We start from the raw sequence: 20,549 nt of genomic DNA on the forward strand, positions 1-20,549 counted from the left end.
TTTGGAAGGCTCAAGAATTCTAGCCTGTGCTACATAGTGAGTTCAACGCCAGCCTGGGCTATATAGCAAGACCCTGTCTCAAAAAAAAAAAGATAGAATTATGGACAATGTAAAGGCAATGCATAGTAGAGGCAAGTATGAAGTGATTTTTATGTTGGGTATAGAAAGATGAGTAGGAATATTCTAAGATGAGGGTGAAAGCCAGAGCACTTTCAGGCAGAGGGATTAGCAGAGATAAAGACAAAAATGTATGAAAGTCTACAAGATATCCAGAGAACGACAAAATAATTTGGATAAAGATGCTGACCTATATAATTCTGGATATGAATATAGACTACAAGACTAAAGGCAACAGGAACTGTAATTAGCTCTCTCTCTAGTCAAGAAAGGGTTAACAATTCTGAAAACACTATACAAGTAAACTAGACCTGAACAATTAATAAACAGATGATAAATGGCAGAAGTCAAGGAGTAGAGTGGGAGGTCACAGACAAGTGAGAGAAAGCTATACTAGTGCATATGGTACTGGATTAGAATTTAGGTCATCAGCATGAGGTCATATTTAGTTTAACATTAATATGGATGTGACATATAGAAACATCTGTAGACATGGGTTGGTATACACACACATATTGCATATCCAGTACTCTTTTTTCTCTCTTTTTTTTTTTTTTGCAGTACTAGGGATTGAACTCAGGACCTTGCACTTGTCACACCACCAGCTCCTTTTCTTTCTTTCTTTCTTTTTTTTCTTTTTTAATTTTTCTGAGTCTCATGTTTTGCCTGGGGCTGGCCTCAAACTGTAATCCTCCTACTTCTACCACCCAAGAAGGAAGAAGGCAAGATTATAGGCTTGAGCCACTGCACTCAGCTTCATGTCGTGGTTTCTTAATAGTTTTCTAATAAAAAAGGAACTAGGGATCCTTGGAAAAATGGTTCTAGGAAGGGAAAAATAATGCAAGGTGAGCCTGAAGCATCTTATTGTACCAGTAAACAAGTTGTTTTATCAACAACAAAATAAACCTACAATGATGAGGGCATATCAAAAGGACAAAAGAGCCTGCTGAAAAAGCCCCCAATGGCCAAAGCTAAAACATTTTAAGCAACAAAATAAAAGTAGTTTATAATTATAATCCAAAGTATAAGATAAATATCCATGTATCAATACTGATATAAATTACAGAATAAACAAATATATGGAGAAAGAGAGGGAATTCTCTCATGTAAAAAAAATCCAGATAATTTACATAGATACTGACTCCTCAAGGAGGGAGAACAGAAGCCAGGTGCCAGTGGCTCAAGCCTGTAATCCTAGCTACTCAGGAGGCAGAGATCAGGAGGATCGTGGTTCCAAGCCAGCCTGGCCCTATCTCGAAAAACCCCTTCATAAAAAAGGGCTGGTGGAGTGGCTCAAGGTGAAGGCCCTGAGTTCAAGCCCCAGTATTGCCAAAAATAAAACAAACAAACAAAAAAAAGAGGTAGAACAGGACTCTTCCTTCCTTTTGTTACAGTGAAAAGGGAAGCCATGTTAGAACTGGACCCTCTCCTCCTGGAAGGTGGTTTACTGGAAACTCTCCACCTAGACCTAAAGAAAAATAAACATCTATCTTTAGCCATTTACTAGAAACTCCCCACCTTGCCTAAAAGAAATGACTTAAGCCATTATTTCAGGAGGGTCAGAGGGCCAATGAGGATTATCCCATCCAGTGACCGTCCTTATACTTTTCCACCAACCTCCTATATCTACCCCCAGTCTGTAAGCAGCTGTGGATACCAGCTCTCTTGCTGGGGACCCGCTCCACAGGGTTTCTTCCTGAATAAATCCTGGGCTGGCATTTGAACTGTCTCCCATTTATCTGTTTTGTGCCTCTGTCAGGCTAACACCGTGGGCCACGCATAGCACCTTCCAGGTAAAGATGACACTGAGAAGAGGGGACAGAAAGAACAACTCTTGCAGTGGAGAAACTTGACAAACACTTCCTCAGTCAGGTGATCAAGGTTAACATCAACAGAGACAGGTCACATTGATAGCATGTACTTACAGCATTTACCTATGTTCTTCCTCCCCAGACCCCAGAACCTTAGTCTAATGAGAAAAATATCAGCAAACCCCAGCTGAGAAACATTCTGAAAAATACCTGACTAGCTCTCTCAAAACTGTCAAGGTCATCAAAAACAAAGCCTCAAAAACAGAGCTAAGAGAAACCTTAGATGACATATTTTGAAAGTTATATTAAGTGAACTAAGGCTGCCACAGCAAAGTATCCTTAACTGGATTGCTTATACAATAAAAATTTATTTTCTCATAGGTCTGAAGGCTAGAACTCCCAGATCAAAGTTAGAGGGAGAGAAGAGACTCTTTTGTTGCTCTCTAATTGGTTGGTTTTTGTTTTGTTTTTTGGTAGTATTGGGGTTTGAACTCAGGGCCTCATGCTTGCTAGGCAGGCATTCTACCACTTGAGCCACTCCTAGCCCTGTTTTGCTTTTTGAGACCAGGCCTTACCATGCAACCCAGGCTGGCCTCAAACTTCTATGTTACCTTATCCTCTTGCCTTATCTTCCTGAATGCTGGGATTATAGGCATATACCACCACACCCAGCTCAAGACTCTCTTTCTATGGATACCACTTCTATTAAATTAGGCCTATTCACAAGACCTCTTTTAACCTTTATTACCTTCACAGAGGCCCTATCTCCAAATACAATTGCATTGGCAGGTGGGGCTTCAACACATGAATTTAAGGGGACAGATACAATGTAATCCATAACAAAAACTATTTGGGGACCATCCATGGGCTTGATTTTAGGATGGCATGGTACAAATTTAGGATGAAGTCAATTATGAGGAAGTAAAACTAAATTATGTCCCATTGTTAAGTAATTGGATTAAGCTTCACTTGAATCAGTTTCACTTTGCTCTTTTTCAGTTATTTAGTCAATATATTTGCTTAGTTATTTAAGGCAGTCTGTTTTGTATTATCTGCAACCAAAAGTAATATAACTTACAAAGTGGTTCTTAATTTCTTCTACTCCCTGGCAGTTTGGGGGCAAATTAATTTGATTTGGGTAGGCCTAAGTTTATAGGACAGAAAGTAATGATGATTTAAGATAGTAACTGATGACCATGAACTAAGTCCATGCTGACTGGGGAAAAAAAAGAGGGGAGGGTGCTAGAAGTATAGCTTAGTGGTTGAGTGCTTACCAAGCATGCAGGAGGTCCTGAGTTTGATCCCTAGCACTTTCAAGTAACAAACAAATAAATAAACAATAAGGGGTGGGGTGGGGAGAGGAAAGTAGGAAGAATTAGGTAGATTTGATGTAGCTGAAGACTGGGTTCAATAGAAACAAGGGGAGAACAGATAGGGGGTACAGATTAGTAATTAGGCCTTCTGAATTTAACCTGTGTCTCCTAGTAACAAATAAAGTAACACCATAACGGTGAGAAGGAAATGCTGTTTTGAATGAGAGGTTCTTACAGTGTGACTAAAACCACAAGGCCACAAACTCCAATGAAAAAGAAATGTTTTGGCAGTAACAAAAGTTGAACCATGGACTCCCATTCACCACAGCATTTAAGTCTTTTGAAGGTCAGTGTAAGAGATTTCTATTCTTCACTCTTCAGAACAGTCTCCTACTAGGCACATCTCCTATAACAGAGTTTGTCAAATTAAGGTCCTATGATAATTTTTAAGCTGTGTTTTTATTATGATAATAACCCAAGAACAAAACTAAGAGGAGCACATGTGTTAACAGCTACTTGGTTTCAGTGCTTGTGTTTGCATTTATGATCTTGTTGGCAACAATCGGCACAGATGCAATATGTAAATGATGCATCTGAGTATACGGCACACTGTAAAAAGACTGCAGTATTTTGAATAGAGAAAAGCAGTGAGGGAATTCAGCAGACACATAGCATACAACAGCACAGATGGGCTGAAGTCAAAAGAACCTGTGTGGTGATGGTCATTGCCTTGGTTATAAAGAGAGCTGCAATTTAGCTCAGCAAAACATCAGCAGTCACACTATAATGCTGTTAGTTGAGTTTTAATGTTTTGTGACTGTTTATGTACTTACTGTGATTTTATGGCTGAATAAGAGCTCTATGCAAAAAGAGCTCACACCTAGATTTGTGTTTATAAACAACAGAGTAAAAAAATTTAAAAACCCAAGGGCCTGAGAATAGGCCTCTAAATAGAGCCTTTTCAACATTGAGAAATATAGCATTAGAAGATTCTGTTTTAGAAAATTGTACTCTTACTTTCTCATTAATAATAGAAATATTCTAACTAGGGCAGAATCACCTCAATGCTCTGTGGAAAGCAATTTCAGGTAGAGGTGAAAGTTTGGACTAAATTGAAACCAGAATCTGTCACTGTTGTCTTGGTTTGACAACCTCTGCTGGCATGATACTTAACTTAGCTAATTTCAATTTCATCAATAAAATATGGCTACAATACAGGAAACTTCAGGAGATAGTATGTGTAGCACAGTGCTGGGTTCATGGTAAGTGTTTGTTCAATGTTAGCTGTTACTATTATGTTATTATGTTATCGTTAGTCTGGCTTTCCTTAAAATTTCCACAGGGCTTCATGAATACTACAGGATCAAGCCTTCTATCTATTAAGAGGCTTTTTAATTTAAACAGTTCTAACTAGTCTCAACTTCCCCACCTCATCAAAGATGAATTTATCAACAAAGTGGGGTGTGCAGTAGAAAGAGTGCTGAATGAAGAATAAGTCCCAAATTCAACTCCTGGTTCAGCCATATATTATTCATGAGTTTTGGAAAAGTCTCTTACTCTGCTTAAACCTACAGGTTTAAGATGTTGAGATGGAGGTAATTCTTAAGTCACAAAACTCTTACAAAAACAATGATAAACACATGCTGCTTGAAAAATGTAAACATTTAAAAATGTTTTAAAATGTAACATTTTTAAAGGACATCTCTTAAACACAATAAAATTAAGGAATAATTAGTTCCCACCTAGGAATCAGGTGTTGTGGTGGTTGATTAGGACAAGTCAAACTGAAAGTGACGCCAAGTCTCTTACTAAATGCCACAGTGCAAGCAGGAAGTAAAAAGAGGTGGCAGCCCAGTGTTCCATTTTCCTCCTAATGAATGGCCCTGGGTAAGGATCAGTGTATGTAGCAAAGATGAGGAAATGGTCTCACTGTCAAGGAGCCCCAAAACATAAAGGCATCTACTCATTTTTAGACCTCTGAGGCTGGAGAAGAGGGGTGGGGGAAAGCTCAGAGTGGAAAAGGGTAGGCTCAGAAGTGGAGGAAATGTCTCAGCAAAGTGCCCACACCCTTTATAGGGACTTGTCTGACTAGAGGCCTCTGGGCTAGGAATGCAGTCATGGATATGAATGTAGCTGCCTGGCAGGGGGCCTGAAATACCCCCCAGAAAACTGCAGTGCACTGGCAGGTGTGGAAGTGCTGGTGTGGAAGGCAGCTTCTCCCCATAAGGCCTTCCAGGCAAAGCCTTGTTAATAATTGCCTACGGTTAGCCAGAAAGATCACACATAGGAGTTCCATCAGGAGCCAGATGCCTCACCCACCAAATTAAAAAAGAATATAATCATTCATTACTAAACATATAATAAACCGTATCCTAAGAAACCATATAAGCTTAAAAAAATCAATATAGTTTGGAACTGCTTAGGGCTGGGGGTCCTGCAGCTCAGGTAGTGTGCTCTAACATGGGTGAGGCTCTGGGCTCCATCCATCCCTGGAACTGCAAAAAAAAAAAAGTTTAGAGAAGTCCCTGAATAATGTCACTGCAAGCTGCTGAAGAATAAGTAAGAACATTAATTATATTTTTAATCTCTAAGGAATACATCAGGAAGAGAAACCTTAGTAATCTCCAACCTCATAGGTCTTATTCCTAAAATCTTTGTAAGATAGTTATTGAGAGTGCAGAAGCACATTTCCTATAAGAACATTTTAAATGGTAATTAAGATACCAGGCTAGTTCACACATGCTTTTTAAATCCATAATGTGGATGAAAAGAAATGTGTTTGTTTATTTCAAATGGTCTTAGAAAGCTGGCAAATTCCATTTTCCCAAATAGCTGAAACACTGCCAATCCATACTGCCTGGGGCAACTTGAATCTTATTTAATACAAAAACAATCTGATTAAATGATGATTCTTTTAAAACAATAATAACAACAAAAACCATAAACCTGTCAGCCACCTCCTTGCCAACTGACCACATTAAGGGTGTCCAGAAGGTACTACTGTTTAACTAAAAACTAGACTTGTACTCAAAACAAGTGTTATCCCCTCCAGTACGTCATAGTAAGAGATTACTGTGTAATTCCAATAATAGCAAAACACATTTGAAATTCTGCTTGCAAAGAATGTTCTCCTAGCAAGCTATTATTCTTTTTCCTATACTCAATGGTGGCAAATGCTTTGCTGTAGGATAATACCCTTTGTTTTTAGATTAAACTTTTCTTGTTGCTACATATGTATAAACTCCCAACATAACCAGCTTGGAAGATCAGATTCATTAAGATAATAGTTTCTGGTGTGTTCTGTTTCCTTAAATAGTCTCCAACAGTCATACTTCATAAGCCAAATTCACAGTACATACTGTAATACCACAAATGATGGTATCCTTTGTGCATACTTGGTTTTAAAAAGCCAAAACTATCTGGAAATATGAGCTGACTGTTTTAAAAAGTGTTTTTTCTAATTTCTATTTCTAATAGAAAATATATGGAGGGAGGAGGTTAAGATCTCTTTACAAATGCAACAAGTTTATACATATAAACTTAGCCAAAAATGTACAGGCTTGATACAAAGAAAGCGATACAGAAGGACACGGACAATTTTAACAAATAGGAAGACAGTACATGAGTTTCCGGAGCTGAGGTTTCATTACTATAAAAATGTAAATTCTTGCCAAAATCATCTATGAAATCAAAGTAATTCCAATCAAAAGTCCAAAAATGTTTTGGGGGAACTTCAACAAGTAATTTAAGAGTTCATCTGGAAGAATAAACATGTGGGAAGTGCCAGGAAAATACTGAAGAGAAGAAGAGTGATGTGGCTGTGGTGGGGCGGGGCTGCAGGGAAGGGGAGAGTGCTTGCCTTTCCAGACATTACAACACACTGTAAAACAAACAGATCCTGGCCACGTCTCTAATACCAAGATACAACCAAAGCAAATAGGATACAACAGCAAGTCCAGAACCTAGTCACAATACATGTAAGAATCCCATTTGTAATAGCTGGTATTTCAAATCAGAGGGTTTGCGCTAGCTTATTCAAAAAAAGTATATTAGGAAAATGGTCTACCATTAAAAAAAATAAAAAGTTATACTCCTCCTACTCTACATCTAACACTGACATACACACCAGATGAATTAAACTTTCAAATGTAAAAAAAAAAATCACATTTTAATAGGCTAGGAAAATTATAGATGGCTAGTTCTAAAAAGGGGTAAAAAAGGCTCTTTTAAATATGATACCAAAGACCTAAACTATAAAAAACAAAATTAAAAGATAAACAGATTACTTACATAACAATGCATGAGAAATTATGCTATAAAGGGTGGTGAAAATATTTGTAAAATATTACAATGTATTATTACTAATATATAGGCAAGGTTTAAGAAACAAATAGAAATTACCTCAGTAGAAAATGTGCTAATGCCACGAATAGTCACTCACAAAAGAAATGCAAACGACACAAGACTAATAATGTATGCCTCCTGGGTTTTATTCTGCCAGGACACTGAAGGCAGTACTCAAACTGGCTTTAATGACAAGGGAGCAATTGCTTAGAGACTGAGCATGTCCCAGGTCTGGTTTCACCTACAGTTCCATAATGCCTTTAAAGATCCAGGTTCTTGCCATTTCTCTACCTTGCTCTTGGAAGTGTCCCCTTCATCCTAAGGCAGAGTCCCTTTGCTGGTAACAAAATGGCTGAAGTAGTTCCAGCCAGCAGTGACATGGTAACCTCCAGAGAAAAGCACCATCTCTTTCTTGTGTCTCTTTTTAAATGCGGAAACTTTCTGACAAGCTCCTCAACAGTCTTACTCTCAGATTTCACTGGCCAGCCTTGAATTACAAATTAAATCCAAACCAATCTCTGGTGAGAGAATGGTCTGCTGTGATTACTTCAGCAGGTTCTCAAAGTGTTGTCCATAGATCCCTGGGGCTCCAAGACTCATACAATGTTTTCAGAGGTCAGCCTGTTGTCTTTTTCTACTGCCATGACACCTGCTTGGTGGTGCACAGGCAATGTGGGTAAGAGAGCTGGCCCCTCAGTCTTAATCAGAGCAGTGGTGGCACTGCACTGGAGCCCCCTGTCTTCTCCACACTGTGCATGCACAGGAGAAAATAAATGAGTGCTAGTTTTACTTACACATTTCTTCAATGAAGCCATAAAATTTTTTTTCATGGAACACCATTTTTACTTCAGCATTTTTTCAAAAGTAAACAAAATATAGTCTGTCAGGAAAACAACTGACACCATGTATTGCCTGCGATAAAATTCAAGCTTTTAAGAAAAAATTTAAATTCTGGAAAACCTGTATCCAGCACTGTAAGTTTAATAATATTTACACCTATTCTGATTAGAATAAAATATTTTTGACATTGTATAATGAAATGTGTCAAAATTTGGAAGATCTGCACAATTCAGTAAACTATTATTTTCTGATGACCAAGGCATGATGTTACAAAGTCACGCACGGGGGTGAAAGAATAATTCAAACTGCAAGATAGACCAATGGATTTGTTTGGTTTTTTTTTTGAGATAGGGTCTCACTATGTAGCCCAGACTGGCCTTGAACTCTTTTTTTTGGTGATGCTACACCTTGAGCCACTCCACCAGTCCTTTTTTTGTGAAGGGTTTTTTTCCAGATAGGGTCTTGAGAGCTATTTACACAGGCTGGCTTTGAACCTCAATCCTCCTGAATTCTGCCTCCTGAGAAGCTAGAATTACAGGTGTGAGCCACTGATGCCTGGCTGGTCTTGAACTCTTGATTCTGCTGCCTCAGTATCCTTAGTGTGTATATAGATATTTTTAAAAGAAAAAAATGTAATGGAAAATTCAACTTTTACAAATATATTCTATGATAAGATCAGAAGACTATATTAAAGATTTGTCATAGCTTTGATTATACATAGTGCTGATAAACTACAATTCAAATAAGAATTTAGAGGACTGACGAAATTGCTATACATACGTCCATTAAAAGGAAAATTATGTAACCACTTAAAATGTTGCTAAAAACCCAAATTTATTGATATGGAAATAAGTCTATGGTTTAGTAGGTAGCGGGGAAAATAAGGTACAAAATAGTATGTAAGGTCTCACTTTCAGAAATTGGTATCTGTACACCAAAAAATATGCACATGCATAGAAAAAAGTCAGAGAATTTATAATAGTTATTTCTGACTGGAAGTCTCACAGCTGGTCTTTATATTTTCATACTACATCTTAAAATGTTCTTCCCTCTTTTTAAGTAAACTCAAATTGGTAGAGGATCCTTGGTAGGGAAGGAAGTGGAATAAAAGCTAGTATGTAAGGTAGGTGACAGTAACACTAGAAAAGTGTCAAAAGCCTTTCCAGTGGTCACTCATTTGCAACCAAGCTAGTAGACCCATACAGAATGCTGGATTTGGGACTCAAATACCCCAGAGTTGAAGAAATTCAGAAAATGGTGGCTTGAAGTCCACATACAGCAAAGGACAGAGGATGCTGATACAGGTGGGGCAAAGAACCATGAAAGACATGGTTAGAAAACAGGTAGAAAACAGACAAATAATCCATACTAAAATGCTAAGTTCCTGTTATCTAGAAACTTCCTATTCACCAACTATGCAGGCACTTGCTGTCTTGCCTTTTTGTTTTTCATTCAAAATTATTTTTTAAATTATATGTATTTATGCATACTGTGTGATCATTTGATACATATGGACAACATGTAATGATCAAATCAGGGTAATTAATAATGCATTTCCATCTTTTCCAGTTCTTTATAACACGTATAAATTGTCATAAGCTACAGTCACGCTACTGTGCTATAGAACAGTAGTACTTACTCCTTCGTACTCATTAAAGTACTTCCCTGTGTCCTTCTTTCCTCTCCCTCTTCTCCTGTCCTCTAATGATCACGATCCTACCTCTATAGACTTCCACCTTGCCGTTTGCCATTATGGCTGCCTTCTCTATCCATTTAATAACTCTGTTTCTGATGTGCCGGGATCTTTTCATTTATAGTACTTGTAAATCATCAGACAGCAAACACAGATGGCCCCAAATCAGCACTGCCCAGCATAACACAGAAGCTGAAGCCAGCTCCGAGGAAAGCTTGCGCGCCCTCTGCTGGTATCCCCACGCCAGGACAAGAGGGCCCGTGTCCAGACATCTTCCCAAACCCAGGGATTCACCTTTGCTCTTTCCAGTGGAAAGTTTGTAAACTATTTCCTAACATGTTACCTGAAAGAGACAATTCCAGGGAGTGTGGCTCAAGTGATAAAGCAAGCCAAGGTCCTGAGTTCAAACTCAAATACCACCAAGCAAACAAAAGAGACAAATGCAGATAAAAACAGTCCTTTTCACACCAAGGAGAAGCATCATCACAAACGTGTTATGAGAAGTCTGGGGGCATGGCTCAAGTGGTAGAGCACCTTGCATGTGTGAAGTCCTGGGTTCAATCCCCAGTGCTGGAAGGAGGGGGCGGATGAAGAGTTTACTCTGTATGAAAATTTGAGAACAATGATATTTGTATAGATTTTGTAGCTCTCACATTCATCTTCACACCTAATCCTCACAGCAATCCTTTCAGTGAGGGAGGAAGGCAGGACAAGCATTTCTGTCCTCACCATTTTATAGATGCAGGAACTGAGGCTCAAATAGGATACAGGAGTGGTCTTGGTCAATAGCCACTGGCCTTCACACTTTAAATTCTGTGTTCTATTTGGCACACTGTTTTATTGGAACTATGGATCTATAAGGAGTTTTCTAAAGAGTTGGAATGTAATTTAGGCAAGGAAGGAAAAGACCTAAAATGCACGTTTCTATCATACATGTAAATTTGAGATGCTAACTCTTACATCTGAGGAGACTGCAGTGCAGGAAGTGCTTGGTCCAACAAGAACATCAGTTTAATAAAAGAAGTGGATATTTTCCTTGTGAGACAGCATCTACCTACATAGCACAGGCTGGCTTTGAACTCCTGATTCTTCTGCCTCAGCCTCCTGACTGCTGAGATTACAAGTATGTGTCATCACAACTGGTTAAAAAGAGGTCATCTTAATAAGGAATCTACAGAAGACCAAAAAAAGTTAACTTCAGAATTTCTATGTGTGGCAATTCTATGTCCATAAAGAGTAGATCCTGTCAGGCTCTGTATTGCTCAGTCACTGCTACACATGAAGCATGAAACTAGGTCAAGAATTCTCAAGTTCTGAGCCAGGCACCAGTGGCTCATGCCTATAATCCTAGCTACTCAAGAGGCAGAGATCAGGAGGATCATGGTTCAAAGACAGCCTGGGCAAATAGTTTTCAAGACCCTATCTTGAAAAAAACCCTTCACAAAAAAGTGGCTCAAGGTGAAGGCCCCAAGTTCAAGTCCCAGTACCTCAAAAAAAAAAAAAATTCTCAAGTTCTGGTCCTGCCTTTTCTTGAATCTTTACAATGTTGGACAAGGCAATATGGATACCATTTTGATGGGGTGCCAACCTAAATTCTGTGTGACTAAGGAGAGATGCAGTGTAGATTCCCCAAAACTAAAGAGCAAACCAATAATGATAAACAAAATTCAACAATTACACAGTGCTTGCTTTGTGTTAGGTTTTATTCTAAGCCCTTTACATATATTGACTCACTTAACCCTCCCAAGAATCTACCTAACAGAAAGGAAATTGAGACATTAGAGAGGTTAAGTAATCCTAATTATTAGAGTAACCAGGGTCAGACAGCTAGTAAGCAGCGAGGCTGAGAGCTGAGCCCAGGCTGGCTGGTACCTGAGTTCATCTTTTTAACCAGTAAGCTGTGCTACCTTTATATTGAGGCAGTGACCACATTCTAGGTTCATTTTTAAGGCAGATTTTAAATTTTCTCAGGAGAGTTTTAGAATTACAGAAATGCTGCAGATAATAGCGTTCCTATGTATCTGACACAGCCTCTCCTGTTTTTAAAATCCTACGTTTGTATGCTACATTTGTTACTACTAAAATGCAATAGTAATATATTACAAAACTTTAAGTCCTTACTTTACCCAAATTTTCTTCATTTTTATTCCATGTTCTTTTACTCTTTCAGAATCACATCCAGGAAACCACATTACAATTAGTTATTGTGTCTCTTGAGGCTCTTGTTTCTGATAGATCTCAGACTTTGCTTATTTCTGAGGACCTTGAGTTTTGAGTACTACTAGTAAGGGATTTTGTAGATTGTCCTCAATTAATATTTATCAGATGATTAGATTTTTTTCCTCATGATTAAAGTTATGGATTGTTTTGGCCATTGAGAGCTCTTTCTTTCAGTTGGCTCCTACATCCTTTTGACATACCCTCATTGTTATGTTTTTAGCATTACCTTACTTTCTGGCCCTGCGAGATGCTGCTGGCTCATCTTGTTCATTTCCCCAAAAAGCCTTTGTTCCTTTTTACTAGAGAACAGTTTGGGCACTGGGATGCCTTTTTTTTTAAGTGGTACTGGGTTTGAACTCAGAGCCTACACCTTCAGCCACTCCACCAGATTGGGTCTCCCAAAGTATTTACATAGGCTGGCTTCAAACCATGATCCTCCTCATCTTGCCTCCTGAGTAGCTAGGATTACAGGCGTGAGCGACCAGCGCCCATCTGGGAATGCTCTTTGTAACTAGGTTGTCCTTACATCTGGGCCCTCTCAACTGACAAAATAAGGAAAGATATTTGTGCATAGTAAACCAACCATACAGACACACCTTTATCTATAAATGTTTCTATACATATATATTTACATCTGCATTAAACTAGAGTTCATACTAATATCTCCTACTGTAATCCATTACTACATGGATCACAGTAGTCTTCTGGCTTTGTTGGTCTATATTTTTCCATGCTGGCAGAAAGAAAGCTGGTTCTCATCATCACCATCCAATTATTAATTGTTCAATTCCAGTACACAGGTATAGTAGACACTTTATCAGTTATAGTACTAGGCACACTTCCTACTGCCCTAGTGTTACAAAGTTACTGCAGTTCCTACTGCCTTTAGTCTCAGAAAGTTACTCCTGTCAGTCCTTTTTCCCTAGCCTCTTTCAGGGAGGTCACTGCATATATTTGTAAATACAGTGAGATTTTTTTTTTGTTACAGTCTGCTTTTTATCCTGGAATTCCCAGTCCCCCTAACTTATTTTTTAAATTGTGCATACATGGGATTTTCCAAGATGGCGGCTAGAGGGAGGAAGCAGAAAGTGTGCCTTCTATAGTGAAATCTTGGAGAGAAACTGGAGACAACCTTGCAGGCAAAACCACCGAGAAGACCCAAAACTTTGACCCCTCCACACCTCCAGATGGCACAGAGCACCTCCAATTCATGTTAACGGAGACACCAGGAGAGACCCCGGGCTGCCAGACGCCTGCGCCCAGATGGCTTGGGAAGACGCCGACAAGCTTACTGTCGATTAGTACACTAACGCTCCCTGTTTATACCTTTGTAACTTCCTTGATTGATTCCCCGTTTCGTTTTCTCCTACTTGTCTGTTTGTTTTTCCCTTTTCTTTAACTTCTTCCTTTCCATCTCCTCTTACCCTTCCATTGTAAATCTTACCATTGTTATTAATTACAAGATAGAAAATACTTAATTGCACACAGTACAGGGACAGTAACAACACCAAGGACAATGACAGAAGACAGAAAAAACAGGGAAACCAGTTTCCCCACAGCAAAAAATTAGTACAGGAACCAGAGGGAAATAAAGAAAACAGATACTCAGATCCGCACTCCAACAAAATGAAGATAAACTATGCCAAAGAACCCAATGAAACCCACAAGAATAATTTAAAAGAAGACATACTACAGGTACTCAATGAGAATTTTATAGAGATGATACTGGATAGGGTAAACCAAAAGGTACAGGAGACACTCAAGAATTTCCAAGACAACAAAAATAGAGAATTTGGAAAAGCAAAAGAAGAAATAAAGGAAACCGTAGAAGCACTGTATAAACACCAAAGTGAAACAGAGAACACAATTAATAAACAGATAAATGAACTCAGGACAAAAATAGACAACATTAAAGAGGAAACCACCCAGGATATGGATAACCTCAGAAAAAAGAACTAAACAGAACTGCAAAACAAAATGGAAGGCCAATCCAGCAGAATACAACAAACAGAAGACAGAATCTCAGAACTTGAAGATGAAATGGTAATCAAAGGAAAAACTGAAGAACTATTAATTAAACAACTCAAGACCTGTGAAAAGAAAATGCAAGAACTCACTGACTCCATCAAAAGACAAAACTTGAGAATCATGGGCATCGAAGAAGGAGAACAGGTGCAAGCGAAGGGAATGTGTAATATATTCAATAAAATAATAACAGAAAATTTCCCAAATCTAGAGAAAGATATTCCCATACAGATGCAAGAGGTCTCCAGGACACCAAACAGACCAGATCAAAATAGAACTACCCCACGGCATATTATCATTAAAACAACAAGCTCAGAAACTAGGGAAAGAATATTGAAGGCTGTAAGAGAGAAAAAACAAATAACATACAAAGGTAAACCCATCAAAATCACAGCAGACTTCTCAACAGAAACATTAAAAGCAAGAAGAGCAAGGGGTGAGATCTTCCGGGCACTGAATGAAAATAACTTCAACCCCAGGATACTCTACCCAGCAAAACTATCATTCAAAATAGATGGAGCAATAAAAGTCTTCCATGATAAGCAGAAACTAAAACAATATGTGACCACAAAGCCACCACTACAAAAGATTCTTCAAGGGATTCTGCACACAGAAAGTGAAACCCAACTTAACCATGAAAAGACAGGCAGCTCCAAACCACAGGAAAAGAAAAAGCAAGAAAGTAGAGAGTAGCCTCAACTTAGGCACACACAATCAAGCCTTCAAACAACTAAGACAACTAAATGACAGGAATCACCACATACCTATCAGTACTAACGCTTAATGTTAACGGACTTAATTTACCCATCAAAGGGCACCATTTGACGAAATGGATTAAAAAGGAAGATCCAACAATTTGTTGCTTACAGGAGACCCATCTCACTGACAGAAATAAGCATAGGCTTAGGATAAAAGGTTCGAAGAAGATTTACCAAGCCAATGGCCCCCGAAAACAGGCAGGAGTAGCAATACTTATCTCTGACAAAGTAGACTTCAAACCTACATTGATCAAACGAGATAAAGAAGGACATTCCATACTAACAAAAGGGGAAATAGACCAAAAGGAAATAATAATTATCAATCTGTATGCACCCAATGTCAACACACCCAATTTCATCAAACATACCCTGAAAGACCTAAAAGCATATATTAACACCAACACAGTGGTTGTGGGAGACTTTAACACCCCATTATCATCGATAGGTCATCCAAACAAAAAATCAATAAAGCAATCCAAGATCTAAAATATACAAATAGATCAAATGGACCTACTTGATGTCTACAGAACATTTCATCCAACTTCTACACAATATACATTCTTCTCAGCAGCCCATGGAACCTTCTCCAAAATAGATCATATCCTAGGGCACAAAGCAAGCCTCAGCAAATATAAGAAAATAGAAATTATACCGTGCATACTATCTGATCACAATGCAGTAAAAATAGAACTCAACAACAAAAGTAAAGACAAAAAACATGCAAACAGCTGGAAACTGAATAACTCATTACTTAATGAACAATGGATCATCGATGAAATAAGAGAGGAAATTAAAAGGTTCCTGGAAGTCAATGAAAATGAAAACACAACCTACCGGAACCTATGGGACACAGCAAAGGCAGTCCTGAGAGGAAAGTTTATACCCATGAATGCGTATATTAAAAAGACTGAGAGATCCCAAATCAATGACCTAATGATACATCTCAAACTCCTAGAAAAACAAGAACAAGCAAATCCCAAAACAAATAGAAAGACAGAAATAATAAAAATAAGAGCTGAAATCAATGAAATAGAAACCAAAAAAACCATACAAAGAATTAATGAAACAAAAAGTTGGTTCTTTGAAAAAATAAACAAGATCGACAGACTCCTGGCAAACCTGACTAAATGAGGAGAGAAAAAAACCCAAATTAGTAGAATCAGAAATGCAAAAGGGGAGATAATAACAAACACCATGGAAGTCCAGGAAATCATCAGAGACTACTTCGAGAACCTATATTCAAATAAATTTGAAAATCTTAAAGAAATGGACAGATTTCTAGATACATATGATCATCCAAAACTGAACCAAGAGGAAATTAATCACCTGAATAGATCTATAACACAAAATGAAATTGAAGCAGCAATCAAGAGTCTCCCCAAAAAGAAAAGTCCAGGACCTGATGGATTCTCTGCTGAATTCTATCAGACCTTTAAAGCAGAACTGATACCAACCCTCCTTAAACTGTTCCACGAAATAGAAAGGGAAGGAAAACTGCCAAACACATTTTATGAAGCCAGTATTACACTTATCCCAAAACCAGGCAAAGACACCTCCAAAAAGGAGAACTACAGGCCAATCTGCTTAATGAACATTGACGCAAAAATCCTCAACAAAATAATGGCAAACTGAATTCAACAACACAAAAAAAGATTATTCAGCACGACCAAGTAGGCTTCATCCCAAGGATGCAGGGGTGGTTCAACATAAGAAAATCAATAAACTTAATAAACCACATTAACAGAAGCAAAGACAAAAACCACTTGATCATCTCAATAGATGCAGAGAAAGCCTTTGATAAGATCCAACATAATTTCATGATAAAAGCTCTAAGAAGACTAGGAATAGAAGGAAAGTACCTCAACATTATAAAAGCTATATATGACAAACCTATAGCCAGCATTATACTTAACGGAGAAAAACTGAAACCATTCCCTCTAAAATCAGGAACCAGACAAGGATGCCCACTATCTCCACTCCTATTCAACATAGTACTGGAATTCCTAGCCAGAGCAATTAGGCAAGAAGAAGGAATAAAAGGAATACAAATAGGCAAAGAAACTGTCAAAATATCCCTATTTGCAGATGACATGATTCTATACCTTAAAGACCCAAAAAACTCAACTCAGAAGCTTCCAGACATCATCAATAGCTATAGCAAGGTAGCAGGATATAAAATCAACATAGAAAAATCATTAGCATTTCTATACACTAACAATGAGCAAACTGAAAAAGAATGTATGAAAACAATTCCATTTACAATAGCCTCAAAAAAAATCAAATACCTAGGTGTAAACCTAACAAAAGATGTAAAAGACCTCTACAAGGAAAACTATACACTTCTGAAGAAAGAGATTGAGGAAGACTATAGAAAGTGGAGAGATCTCCCATGCTCATGGATTGGTAAAATCAACATAGTAAAAATGTCTATACTCCCCAAAGTAATCTACATGTTTAATGCAATTCCCATCAAAATTCCAATGACATTCATTAAAGAGATCGAAAAATCTACCATGAAATATGTATGGAAACACAAGAGGCCATGAATAGCCAAGGCAATACTCAGTCAAAAGAACAATGCTGGAGGTATCACAATACCTGACTTCAAACTGTATTACAAAGCAATAACGATAAAAACAGCATGGTACTGGCACAAAAACAGACATGAAGACCAGTGGAACAGAACAGAGGACCCAGATATGAAGCCACACAACTATAAGCAACTTATCTTTGACAAAGGAGCTAAAAATATACGATGGAGAAATAGCAGCCTCTTCAACAAAAACTGCTGGGAAAACTGGTTAGCAGTCTGCAAAAAACTGAAACTAGATCCATGTATATCACCCTATACCAATATTAACTCAAAATGGATCAAGGATCTTAATATCAGACCACAAACTCTAAAGCTGATACAGGAAAGAGTAGGAAATACTCTGGAGTTAGTAGGTATAGGCAAGAACTTTCTCAACGAAACCCCAGCAGCACAGCAACTAAGAGATAGCATAGATAAATGGGGCCTCATAAAACTAAAAAGCTTCTGTTCATCAAAAGAAGTGATCTCTAAACTGAAGAGAACACCCACAGAGTGGGAGAAAATATTTGCCAGCTACACATCAGACAAAGGACTGATAACCAGAATATACAGGGAACTTAAAAAACTAAATTCTCCCAAAATGAATGAACCAATAAAGAAATGGGCAAGTGAACTAAACAGAACTTTCTCAAAAGAAGAAATTCAAATAGCCAAAAAACACATGAAAAAATGCTCACCATCTCTAGCAATAAAGGAAATGCAAATTAAAACCACGCTAAGATTCCACCTCACCCCTGTTAGAATAGCCATCATCAGCAACACCACCAACAACAGGTGTTGGCAAGGATGTGGGGAAAAAGGAACCCTCTTACACTGTTGGTGGGAATGTAAACTAGTACAACCACTCTGGAAAAAAATTTGGAGGCTACTTAAAAAGCTAAACATTGATCTACGATTTGATTCAGCAATACCACTCTTGGGGATATACCCAAAAGACTGTGACACAGGTTACTCCAGAGGCACCTGCACACCCATGTTTAGTGCGGCACTATTCACAATAGCCAAGTTATGGAAACAGCCAAGATGCCCCACCACTGACGAATGGATTAAGAAAATGTGGTATCTATACACAATGGAATTTTATGCAGCCATGAAGAAGAATGAAATGTTATCATTCGCTGGTAAATGGATGGAATTGGAGAACATCATTCTGAGTGAGGTTAGCCTGGCCCAAATGACCAAAAATCGTATGTTCTCTCTCATATGTGGACATTAGATCAAGGGCAAACACACAAGGGGATTGGACTTTGAGCACATGATAAAAGGAGTGCACACAAGGGAGGGGTGAGGATAGGTAAGACACCTAAAAAATTAGTTAGCATTTGTTGCCCTTAACGCAGAGAAACTAAAGCAGATACCTTAAAAGCAACTGAGGCCAATAGGAAAAGGGGACCAGAAACTAGAGAAAAGGTGAGATCAAAAAGAATTAACCAGAAGGTAACACACACGCACAGGAAATCAATGTGAGTCAATGCCCTGTATAGCTATCCTTATCTCAACCAGCAAAAACACTTGTTCCTTCCTATTATGGCTCATACTCTCTTCAACAAAATTGGAGATAAGGGCAGAATAGTTTCTGCTGGGTATTGAGGGGGGGAGAGGGAGGGGGCGGAGTGGGTGGTAAGGGAGGGGGTGGGGCAGGGGGGAGAAATGACCCAAGCCTTGTATGCACATATGAATAATAAAACAATAAAAAGAATTGTGCATACATTAAGATTCATTCTGGGCTGGGGGTGTAGCTCAGTGGTAGAGTACATGGTTAGAAGGTGCAAGGCTTTGAGTTTGATCCCATTCTCTCCCCAAAAGCTCACTCTGTGCTATAAAGCGGAATTGTAACAGCTGCACAGTATCATGCACCCGCCATTACAGTAGTGTACAAAATAGTGCCAGCATCCTAAAAATATCCCCAGTGCAACCAAATAAACCTTCCTCCTCTCCAAACTTCATTTGTTACATTTTCCTAACAGAAAATGTTCTTGATATCACTGCTCCTCATTCTTCCCCTTGCATCATATTCAGACTTGTAAACACATGTGACCTCACTTCAAGCCTAATGTTTCCACTTAGCAGATGGTTGAATGAAACTCTGAGAGTAAGTGACTTGGTGAAGATCTCAGTAAGTGGTGGTGCAGGCACTAGCACTTGTACCTTTGACCCTGGTATGATGCATCCCACTATACAATCCTCCTTGAGTGGGATGGTTATGCTGTGAGACATGAAGGCTGAAGTGGTGGTAAGTGGTCACTTAAACCATATCTTATATTAACTAAAGCTTTTACACTAAAAAAGATGAGAAAGTGAAATTCTAGTTCTGGAAATTTGATAAACTTGACACCTCAGAAACCTTTCTGCTATATGAGACTCCCAAAATGCTGGGTAAATGAAAACCCACAACTCAACATAAAAAGAAAAACAAAAACAAAAACAAAAAAACCATGGCCAGGTGTGATACTGACACCTGTAATTCCAGCTACTCAAGGTTAGCCCTGGCAAAAAGTTAGTGAGACCCATCTCAACCAACAAGCCAGATGTGGTGGTACATGTCTGTGATCCCAGTTATCAGGAGGCAAAGGTAGGAGGATTTGTTCTTAGGCTTGCCGTGAGCAAAAATTTAAGACTCTATCTGAAAAATAACTAAAAAAGCAAGAGAGCTGGGGAGTGTGGTTCAAGTGCTAGAGTACCTGCCTAGCAAGGGTGAGGTCCTGAGTTCAAACCCAAGTACCTTATATATGGTTGGAGGCATGGCTCAAGCAGTAAAGCACCTGCTTAGCAAGTACAAAGCCCTGAGTTCAAATTCCCATACTGCCACCCCCCCACACACAAATACACTACATA

At 38.5% G+C, this 20,549-nt stretch overlaps 1 protein-coding gene across 1 annotated transcript in view; it reads right to left on the reverse strand.

Annotated features, from left to right (window-relative positions):
- Positions 1–20,549, reverse strand: part of Mettl8 (methyltransferase 8, tRNA N3-cytidine) — an 84,858-nt gene that overhangs the window by 56,202 nt on the left and 8,107 nt on the right.

This window comes from Castor canadensis, chromosome 4 (genome assembly GCF_047511655.1).
Source record: "Castor canadensis chromosome 4, mCasCan1.hap1v2, whole genome shotgun sequence".
NCBI classification, from domain to species: domain Eukaryota; kingdom Metazoa; phylum Chordata; class Mammalia; order Rodentia; family Castoridae; genus Castor; species Castor canadensis.